Genomic DNA, 11,501 nt, shown 5'->3' on the forward strand with positions numbered 1-11,501 from the left:
TTTGCTCCTCTCCTTGAAAAGCAAAAGAAAAACTCCCTCATTGGTACACAATCCTCCCGCACCTCCCCAAGCCCCACCCCCTACCCCCAAATATAATCCACACTTTTTAAAAGAAAGAAAATGAGAACATTACACTAAATGAAATTAGAAACATCCAAAATGATGACAAAGCATGAAAATAATAAGTTTTTTGGAAGACATACCTCTTTTCCCATCTGAAGCAAAAAACAAAAACAAAAACAAAAACAAAACAAAACAAAAAAACCAAACCAAAACCTGAAAACTCTTATTCTTGATAGGAAAGCAAATGTTATACCTTGAGAAAATACTTTGGTCATTTTAAAAAAAAAAATCTAAATATATCCTCTATATTTTATATTAAAAGCACAAAGCATCTGCACATTAAAGTTTATTAAAGTCTTGCTTGTAATTGTAAAAATTTTCAAGCAGTGAAGATATCCTTCAATAAGCATCCACTTCCAAAATAGCTTACCTCCAGAAACTCTATGAACTTAGAGAAAAGATGAAAGTTATACAAGTGTTCATATCTTTCATTCATTGGCTCGCTATGAATCATCTATGACTTGACCCGACTCAATAACACTTAATAATAAACAGTTTAATGGTTCTAGTCCTTGGGAAATGACATCATGCTGAGAGAAGTGGAAGGTGAGAGAAGAAAAGAAGATCCTCAACACAGTGGATTGATACGGTGACTATAGCAATGGGCGAGTGTATCTTGGATTGTGGGAATGGTGTCGGATAGGGCAACGATTAGTTCTATTGTTCATAGAATTGCCACGAGTCGTAGAGAGAGCTCTGTCGGCCTAGTTGATAGAAAGTTATGCTACTAAGCCAAAGGTGAGTGATTTTAATCTGTGGCCCTCATCTGGTTTTAATTGTTTTTGGTCAAACATTCTTCTAAGTGGTATTGTACTGGTCTGTCCATTTGCTGTACAGAGGTAACTCATGTTTACTGTGATGCTAAACACTGTGACCCTGATGTGTCAAATACGATAATCGTTACCAATGGTAGACAGTGTTTGGAGGAGTTCCTGATTAAAACAGGCTTGGAAGAAGGAGTGGCATCCACTTCCAAAATAGCTTGCCTCTGGATATCCTATGAACTTAGAGAAATAATGAAAGCTATGCAAATGTTCAGGTCTTTCATTCGTAGGGTCACTATGAGTCATCTATGAATCAATGACACTTAACAATATTTTGGTACATCTATATAATGGAATATTATTAAGTGATAAAAGGGTATGAGCTATGAACTATGAAAAGACAGCAGGGAATCTTATATGCACATTGTTAAATAAAAGACTCATATTAATTTTTAGTCAGAATTAACTTTTAGCTAGTTGACCCTTTGGTGAATTTTCAAAGGCTGTAAATAGCATGAGAGAAGATTACTCATCTTTCTCCATTAGAGTTGCTGGTGGGTTAGTAATGCTAGAGAGTCACCAATTTTGAGTTAACACTACACACCCTGCTGACTAAACCACTAGGAAATGAAATAGATTATGTGTTTCCAAGAATATGGCCTCTATAGAGACATTCTTGATGTTCATCTTCAATCCATATTGAAGACTATAATCTTTGAGTTTCTACAGCAAGTGCTTCAATTCCTCCTCAGTTTCAGAAAGTCATCTGCATAATGTAGGTTGTTGTTGAGTCTTCCTCCAATCCTGATGTCACATTCCTCCTCATAAAACTCAGCCTCCTGAATGATCTGCTCTGTATATAGATTGAAAAGGAATGGAGAAAGGACACATCCCTAATGCATTCCTTTCCTTATTTTGAACCATTAAGTGTTTCCTTGCTTTGTTCTGTGGACTGCTTCCTGGTCTGAGTATAGGTTTTACATAAGCACAATCAAATGTTCTGGGATTCCCAATCCCTTTAAGGTTATCCACAATTTGTTGTGACCCACACAGTGTTCTGGGATTCTCATGCCTCTCAAGATTAGTCCCAATTTGTTGTGATGTACACAGTTAAATGTTTCGCATAATCAAGGAAATTGATAGACATTCTGCTACTCTTTATTTTCTGCCAAGATCCATCTGACATTGGTTATAATGTCTCTAGTGCCACAACCTCTTCTAAACCCAGTTTGTATTTCTGGTAGTTCTTTATCAATGTTTTGTTCCAGTCATTTTTTAAAAATAATCTTCAGCAAGATTTTGCTTGTGGGTGATATTGTTTGATAATTTCCACTCTCTGTCAGGTCACTTTTTTTTTAATGGGAATAAATATTGATCTCTTGGCCAGGTAGTTGTCTTCCTGATTTCTTGGCACAACTAGGTGAGCACATCCAGGGCAGCATCTGTTTGTTGAAATATGCAGTTGGTATGATGTCAATTCCTGGGGCCTTATTTTGTGTCAAGTCCTCCAGAGTGGCCTGCACTTGGCCAATTGGCAGTACCGTGATAGAGGGAGAAGAAATTGAGATTCCTCAATTCCACAATCAACACTCTTGGCATCAGCAGTCAGAAAATCAAAAGATGAATTGCACTGGGAAAATCTGCTGTGAAGGACCGCTCCAGAGTACTGAGAACAACATCAGTCTGATCCAGGCCATGGTCTTTGCAATTACTTTCTATGCACCAGAGAGCTGGACAATGGCTAAGGATGACAGAAGGAGAACAGATGCTTTTGAGTTGTGCTGGAGAAAAATAATGTACCACGGAGAAAAAAATAGGTCTGTCTTGGAGAAGGTGAAATCAAGTTTCTCCTTGGAGGCTAGGGTTTTGATCTGTCTCACATACTTTGGGCACATGGCTAGGATGGACCAGTCCTTGGAATCATGCTTGGAAGTGTGGAGAGACAGTGCAGGAGAGGAAGACTCTGAATGAGATGGACTAATATCATAACTGGGGCAATGGAGGTAGGTGTGTCAGAGTCAGTGAGACTGGATCAATATAGGGCAGGCTTCAGAGATGTTGTACATAGCGTCACTATTAGTTGCATGTGACTCTATGGAACATAACTACAACAGAGATTTTTAAAAGATAAATTATTCTTAAGGTTCAGAAAGAGGGAAATAAACAGGTAGAAGAAAATTTTTAAGAGCATGACATTATTCTGTACGATACTGTAACGGTGAACCTGAACCTTTGCATATGTCAAGGCCTAAAGAACTATGTTCTTTTTGTTCTTTTTGTTAAGTTCTATCCAATTGACTATGATTCATAATGACTCTATGACTAACAAACCTGAACTATGTCCTATAGTGAACCATCATAATGATCTCTGATATGATTGGGGCTATTTGTACTGTCAATGTCAACCCATCTTGTGGAAGGTCTTTGCCTCTTTCTCTGACACCTCACTGTTCCAAGCATGGTATCTTTTTTCAAGGCCTGATCTCTCTTTACAACATTCTTAGAGTATGTGGGACAAATTTTCACCATTCTAGACTTCAAGGAGCAGCTTGGTTGAATTTCCTCCAAGATAGACTTAATTGTTCTTTGACAGACCATGGGATATTCAGTACTTTTCCCCAACACCACAATGTAAATTTATAAAAAAAAATTAACTATAATAATCAAGGACAGATTTGTTCCTAGTGAATAAATGTTAATTCATGGGGATTTTATGTGTTATATAACCAAACTCTGCTCCATAAGGTTTCCTTGGTTGTCATCTTTGTAAAGCAGAACACCAGATCATTTCTTCTGTGCTGTCACTGGTTAGTTAGAACCATCAATTAATTGTTAATGGTTTGCGCTGTCTTGAGACCTAAGTAAACGGTGGACTTTATTTAAAAATAATATATCACTATTAGTTTATAAATTACTAGATATGTGCTATCTGAATGCAAGACATTAACAATAGGAAAAACAAAGCAAAACACTAAAACCAAAACTCCACCAGTGTGCTGTAGGCTTAAACATATTTGCCAAATAAAGGCAAAAATTGCAACATTGTCTAGTAGGACTTTCAATGATTTGATATGCAAGACAGCTATAATATAAAGAGGAAATGATATATGGCTTCCATAGTGGCCCTATGAAGACCTGGTGGCACAGTGCATGACATGATGGACTGCAAGGTTGGCATTTTCAAATCTATCATTCCACAGGAGAATGGTAAGAAGTCTCCTCCTCTGAAGATGTACTGTCTCAGAGAGTCAGTAAAGGGTCAATGTTGGTTGGAATTCACTCTTCAGTGGTGGGTTTGTAAAGCATTTTCCTGGTAAGGGAAAACAAAGAGAAAATTATGCAAAATTTTCACTATAGGTAATACTAACGGAGTATTTCATGTCAAAATGAGATAGTGAGAACAAACTACGATCTATGAAATATAGCTATATTAGTAAATATAAGGGGTCTCTGATAGCCTAGTGGCAAGAAGCTGTGCTGCAATCCAGAAGGCATGTGGTTTGAGGCCATCAGCCGCTTTGTAGAAGAAGTATGACATTACTGTGACATTAACTGCCTTTGAAAACCCACTGGAATGTCAGCTATGGGTTAGTTTTACACTATGGTATACAACAACAACAATAACAGTAAATATATGAACAAATATAAAGTTGATTATTTTCCTCACAGCCTGTATGAAGTTGTGTTACTAACCAAAATGTGGCATCTCTCTGGTGGTTCAAATCCATCAACGGCTCCCTGGGAGAAAGATGGACAAGCTCCTCCCATCCAAGCTTCTGGAAACCTGCTGGAAGGTCAAAGGCAATTAGTGGGGTTTATTTGAGTTTAATCTTTGGAATACATGTGACTGAAGGCAAAGTTATAGGGCTAAATTTTAGAGTTACAACTTGTGTAAATTTTTATAAAGCTTACTTATGGAAGCAACATGGTTTCCAAGTTTCTAGAATTTACGAAAAACAATATGGTATGCTAATAGCCAAAATGCCTATGGAAAGTTAAGAAAATGTATATCTTGTTTACTCCTAAAGCAACCACTAAAATGAATGCAGTGTATTCTACTTAAATTGTTGATAAGAACTTTAAATTTTATTTTTAAGGATAATATAATTGAATATTGAGTATTTTCAAATGTTCTTCCTATATCTTATTGTTTTCTTTATTGAATTATACATAACAGACAAAAAAAGGTTTTCTATAATTAAGTTTTTGTACATTGACTATTTATAAGCATTGTATTTCATTCATGTACATTGTTTTTTATACAATAATTTGTATACATTGTGCTTTATATAATTACTATTGATCAATGCTCCCTTTTCCTATTTATATATGTTGTTTTATATTGTCATTTCTTGCTGAAACTGAAGACCTGATACACTTGATGCAGAAGGTCAAGGACTGTAGTTTTTAATATACATTGAAGATCAACATCAAGAAGACAAAGATTCTCACCACTGGGCCAATTGGCAGCACCATGGTTGATGGAGAAGTGATTGAGCTTGTTAACGATTTACAAGATGATCCTCACTTGTTCAGATCCTTTACAGTATTCATTGACTGTACATTCTCTCTCTGTTGTCCTGATCCTACCCCCACTCCTAAGTTAGCTTTCTATTTTCACAGTAATGCTTTTATACAGCATTTGTTTTGTTTTGTTTTTTTGTGAGTGAGTTCTTTCACTCTGTATAACATTTACAGAAATTTCTTAAGATGTCCATATTATTGTGCTTATATGAAACCCATACTTGGACCATAAGGCAGTTGTCAGAAGGGAGAAAGAAAACACTGAATGGTTTAAAATCAGGAAGGGAATACATATCTTTTCAATCTATATGTGGAACAGATCGTCAGAGAGGTTGCGCTCCATGAGAAGGAATGTGGCATCAAGATGAAGACTCATCAACAACCTGAGTTATGCAGATGACACAACATTGCTTGTCAAAACTGAGGAGGACTTGAAGTGCTTGTTGCTGAAAGTCAAGGACTGCAGCCTTCAATATGGATTGAAGTTCAACAACAAGAAAACAAAGATTCGCAGCACTGGGCCAGTTGGCAGTATTAGGATGCACAGTGAAGAGATTGAGATTGTTAACAGTTTTAGTTTGCTTGACTCCACAATCAACATTCTTGGTAGCAGCATCCAGGAAATCAAAAGATGAATTACATGAGGAAAGTCTGCTCTCAGCGATATCGCCAGAGTACTGAAAAGCAACAATATCAATCTGGAGACTAAAGTGCACCTGATCCAGGCCGTGGTCTTCACAATTACATGCTATGCCTCAGGGTAACAGAGGAGTGTTGATGATGCCTTTGAGCTGTGGTGCTGGAGAGGAGTATTGAATATACCATGGGCTGCAAAGAAAACAAACAGGTTCAACCTGGAGAGGGTGAAATCAGGCTGCTCCTTAGAAGCAAGGATTCTGAAGCTATGTGTGACATACCTTGGGCATGTTACAAGGAGGACTAGTCCTTGGAGAAGGCCATTATGCTTGGGAAGGTGGAGGGACAGAACAAGAGAGGATGGCCCTCTATGAAACAGATTGACTTAGTAACTGAGGTAATGGGAATAAGTGTGTCAGAGACAATAAGGGTGGCTCAGGATGGAGCAGGATTCAGAGCTTTGTACATAGGCTCTCTAAGAGTTGTAGGCGAATCAATGGCATGTGACAACAACAACAACAACATCTGTTGACTCAGTATATCATGTACCATCCTTTTTGTAGTGAAAACTGTTAAACCAGTGATTAGAGGAAATAAGGCACTTTGTGTTATGCCATGGTAACATATGAATGAGTAAATGACTTGTTAGAATGTGAAAAGCACAAGACAAAAAAAAAATTCTCATTATAAAAATATGGCTTACCCCAGCTTGGGGTGAGCCATTGCGGCCCTCTGCCCGGGGCGGGCTGCCCTCGGCCCTTGGCCCCCGGCTTGGGGAGAGCCGTCGCGGCCCACTGCCCGGGGCAGGCTGCCCTCGGCCCTCTGCCTGGGGTGAGCTGTCATGGCCCTCAGGGTGAGCTCCTCAGTCCCCAGATTGTGCCATCTGACCCCTGGGTGGGGAAGGAGAAGGAAAAAAAAAAGAATGCCTAGGGTATCCAGAGAATGTTACCTAGGCCACCTTCTGCCACTCCCCACCCCCAGTAAACCTGAAAGCAACACCCTCAAAGCCCTTCTATTTGTAACTCACAAGTTTGTTCTCTCTAGGTTTGCTCCCTTTCCTATAGGTAACCTTAACACTGAGTTTTACTCCAGAATTGACCCTGAACCCAGTGCCAGTGACAAAAAGGAAATACAACTGACAGCTAAGGAAGCAAAGGATGATGGAGCCTCTGGGTTCAACCAGCCATCCCCACTGGACCCACCTGGGAAAACACTTTGCAGTCCAGAGGGGAGCAAATGACAGGAAAATATCTTCTAACAGAGCAAGAAGGCAAGCAGCTGTAACCCAAGACCACCAGTAAGGTGATAAAGCGTCCTCCCTTCCCCCCTTTACATCTATGCCCCTGTTCAGCATGAAGAAGCCAGAGAGTCGGCATCCAATTCCCAAATCAATAAGACAGTTGGTTTAATTACTATTGGAAAATGTTTGTAATTCCTCTGTAGCATCTGGTCCCCACTGGACCCTCATAATTTCCTTCACCTGCTCCCCCCACCAACCAAACTGTCCTGGCCCATCCTCAACCTTCTGCCCCCAACCCTCACCTCCTTGTACCCCCAATATGTTTTTCCCAATAAAAAGTATTAAAAAAATATGGCTTAAACATTCTTCAAAGATTTGGAGACTTCCAGTCAACAAATGATTATTTCATTAAAGCACAATATTTGCTTGTCAAGAAAGTGCTTGCTAAACTCTAGTATTTTTAGTTTATTTTGGTTTAGAGCTATATTCTGTAATTACTAAGATATTTTACAATGTGTTGATATGCACCTACACTGGATTTTTACTAGTTATAGGCTTTTATTGGGGAGCTCTGGTGGTCTAGTGGCAAGAAGCTGTGCTGCAATCCTGAAGTCATGCAGTTCAAAGCCACCAGCTGTTCCACAGTAGAAAGATAGGCAGTCTCCTCTTGTGCGATTAACTGCAGGGTCAGCTATGGGTTGGTTCCAATTTGATGGTACACAACAATAATAGCAGTCTTTTTTTTTTTCTCCCTGCCCACCCCGTCCTCCAAGTACACCCTTCTCTTTGAAAAGTAAATAGAAGTTCCCCCATTGTTTTACAATCACTCCCCCCAGGTCTACTCCACTATGCAGCCTTCGTTCTGGACTCCTGTCATGACAATAATACCTAATCACATATCCCTTTTAAACAGTTTTCTCCCTCATCTGTTTAAATGCAGTATACACCATTTATTCCCTCTTTCTCAGTCTCCCCCCAACCCCGATGTCAGTCCTGTTTTACAACAGTGACACTATGCAGTATTTGTCCCTTTGTGACTGAGATATTTCACTCAGCAGAAAGTCCTCCAGGGTCATCCATTTTTATAATATTGCTTAAGTTCCTTGTTTTTCAATGTAGTGTAGTATTCCATTCTGTGACTATACCACAGCTTCTCTAAGCATTCGTTTGTTGATGGGCACTTAGGTTGTTTCCAACTCCTTGCTATTGTGAACAAAGACGCGCTAAACATGGGTGTGCATATGTCTGCTTGGCTGTCAGTTATGGTCTCTTTGGGGTATATTCCCAGTAGTGGAATTGCTGGGTCAAACGGTATCTCTATTTGCAACTTTTTGAGAAAGCGCCACACTGCCTTCAGCAGTGGTTGCACCATTTTTCACTTCCACCAATTGTGGAAAAGGGTTCCAGTTTCTCCACAACCTTGCCAGCATTTGTTACTTGCTGTTCTGTTAAATTTTGCTCCAATTGAAAAATGGGCACAGGATATGAACAGACACTTCACCAAAGAAGATATTTAGATGGCCAACAAGGACATGGAGAAATGTTCAAAATCCTTAGCTCTAAGAGAGATGCATATAGCAGTCTTTTACTAGACAGGAAACTGATTAAACCAAGATACCAAATTTCTACAAAGACACTGCACATGACTATTCAGTCTTAATTTTATTAAAAAAGATTATTTCTTTCTAAAATGCTAATTGAGGAGTCTTAATATTCTAGAGTTTAGGTAAGCTAAATTCAGTTGCAATAATTTGATTACATGTTGCTTAGACTTCTTTAACACTAGGCAGAGTTGAAGCATAATTAAGAGAGGATATTACTTCTCTCTCTTACCTTCTGCTTCATGGGATTTTTATTTTTTATTTTTTTTTTATTACTTAAGTTCTGGCTCCTGGTAGCCAAACCTCAGTGTGAAGTTTGCTCTTCAAGAAACACCACAGTTTTAGAAATTGTTTTCATCATCTTCTTCTGTGTCCTGAAATCACAGCAACTGCCTTCTGTTGCTAATGTGTGTAAATTCAGCATCACATGCTGTGATTTTTTCCTTTTGCTTCATTGATTGCTTAGCCTAGTATCTGTATGAATTTTCCTGTTTGAATTAGAATGATTTTTGCATTCCTTAGTGCTTCCTGAGTATCCACAGCATAATATAGATACAGCAGAGATAAAAAATATGAAGTGAGGGTTGTCATTATTTCAAATGGAAAGTAGTAAATAACCTCTTGTGTAAATCATGCAGATAAAAGAAGAACCAAGTATTTCTTATTCAATTGTATTTCCATTATTATCTTTTCTGCAAGCAGAAGATTAAGTCACATATCCTCTAGAGAACTCTTCTAACTTTCCAAATGTCTGATAAATTTACTAATTAGTATTTCTCTTCCGTTTTTTATTTCCTGCATTACAACACAAAGTTCTTAGCTAGTGTGAGAAAACTAGAGTCCTTGGTGACTATCCTGCAGATGCAGGTGGGAATGCCCACCACTGTGGGTGTTCTTCCCAGGAGATAATTTCTCTACGGGTTCATGCCACATCTCTTTGTTGGTCTAATCAATAAAAAAGCAGAATAAAATAATGAGAGAAGGCATAATTTTACTTATATTTGCTCATTTAAGCAAATTGAATCATGATCAGTCCAGTGACCAAAAACAATCCCTATTGGAGAAAGACTTCTTTCTTAAAGAAAGGTTTGTTTTCTTTTTTGCATATTTTTGTTTCTTTATGTATATGCTAGACTTTACATATAAGAAAGTGCTTAACAACAGAAGAAATACATTCATTCTTGATGATATCTTGTATTTGAATACTTCTTATTCTGTACAACCTTTTCTATTAGATTGTAACTGGTATATCTCTCTATTCCTTTCATCGGTATTGTTCAAATAAATTTTTTTTAATGAAAATAAACAGTTCTATAGTTAATGGGAGTCTGCCAGTGATTCATTTGACTGGTTCTCTGCTTTCTAGAGGCAGATCTATCAATTTATTGATCTAGACGCAAGTCAATCAACATATGTATTCAAAAGTCATGATGGAACAAAATTTTTCCACTTTGCTCCTATTAAATTATTGATAAAGTCATAACAAGAACTTGTTGCTATGATATTCAGAAGTCTTTGTACGTATATTTGTAATCTGTAAAAATATTGGTAGTTTCATCCACACACTCAGTGCTCCTTGATGGAACGATGTGCAGTCAGCTTCCCTTATTTTTACTGTTTTGGAACCTGATGAGGAATTGGCATGAGCTCGCACAAACTCAATAGCAGTAGATTTTTTTTTTCTATCTGAAAACATAGAGAACTCTCTGACCAAGGTTATAAAATGCTCCATTTTCCCGTCATTCCACAAAAACAAAGAAGAGGAGAAAGAAAAATAAGTGAGAACAATCAAACTGAACAAAGGAAGATAATAAAAGCTTTAGTTTGATGAATATAAGCAAAGATCAGTTTTGCTTTTAGCATATGAACTGTGTCACTAAAAATGTACACCACCATAGAAACAAAACAAACAAACAAGCAATGACTGTTGAGTAAATTCTTACTAACAGTTATCTTATAGAACAGAGTAGAATTGTTCCAGTGTCTCCAGGATTGTAATCTTTACTGAGCCCGACTGCCCCATCTTTCTTTAGAGGAGGAGTTATGGATTAGAACCACTGACCATTTAGTTAACTGTCAGGTACTTAACCACAATGTCACAAGACCACATTTATTCGAGCATGGGACAAAAATAACGAAGAAAAATATTAAAAATTAATGTATAGCAAGACAAATCTTTGATTTATTATCATAATGTCTTATTTTAATGACTGGTGCCCTGCTGTATTAAGAAAACACGTAGTCACTGGATATTATTACATAAAGAAAATAAAAAGGACTAGTTTTTTAGAAAAATGAGACAACTGATACAAATTTTCTAATAAAAATCTAGGAGTCCTGCTGCCACACAGGAAGGTAGTTTTCAATGGTAAAAAAATGAATAATGAATCGATAAAATGCAAGCAACTATTAGCTTTAGACATTTCCTAGATCTTATTTTCCCAGAGGACAAGTCAGAATTAATGTACATCATTTTCAAATATGTATATTTAATGTCTAACTAATATTTAGGTGTTCAATAGGAAAATCTTTGTATTTGGGGTGAAGTAAATGGGAAGGATCTTTTGTGAAAAACAATGTATTTAAACTTTGTAAATAAATTAGAATAAAATT

Source organism: Elephantulus edwardii, unplaced genomic scaffold, assembly GCF_000299155.1.
Source record: "Elephantulus edwardii isolate Elephantulus edwardi_28Jun2011 unplaced genomic scaffold, EleEdw1.0 scaffold00030, whole genome shotgun sequence".
NCBI classification, from domain to species: domain Eukaryota; kingdom Metazoa; phylum Chordata; class Mammalia; order Macroscelidea; family Macroscelididae; genus Elephantulus; species Elephantulus edwardii.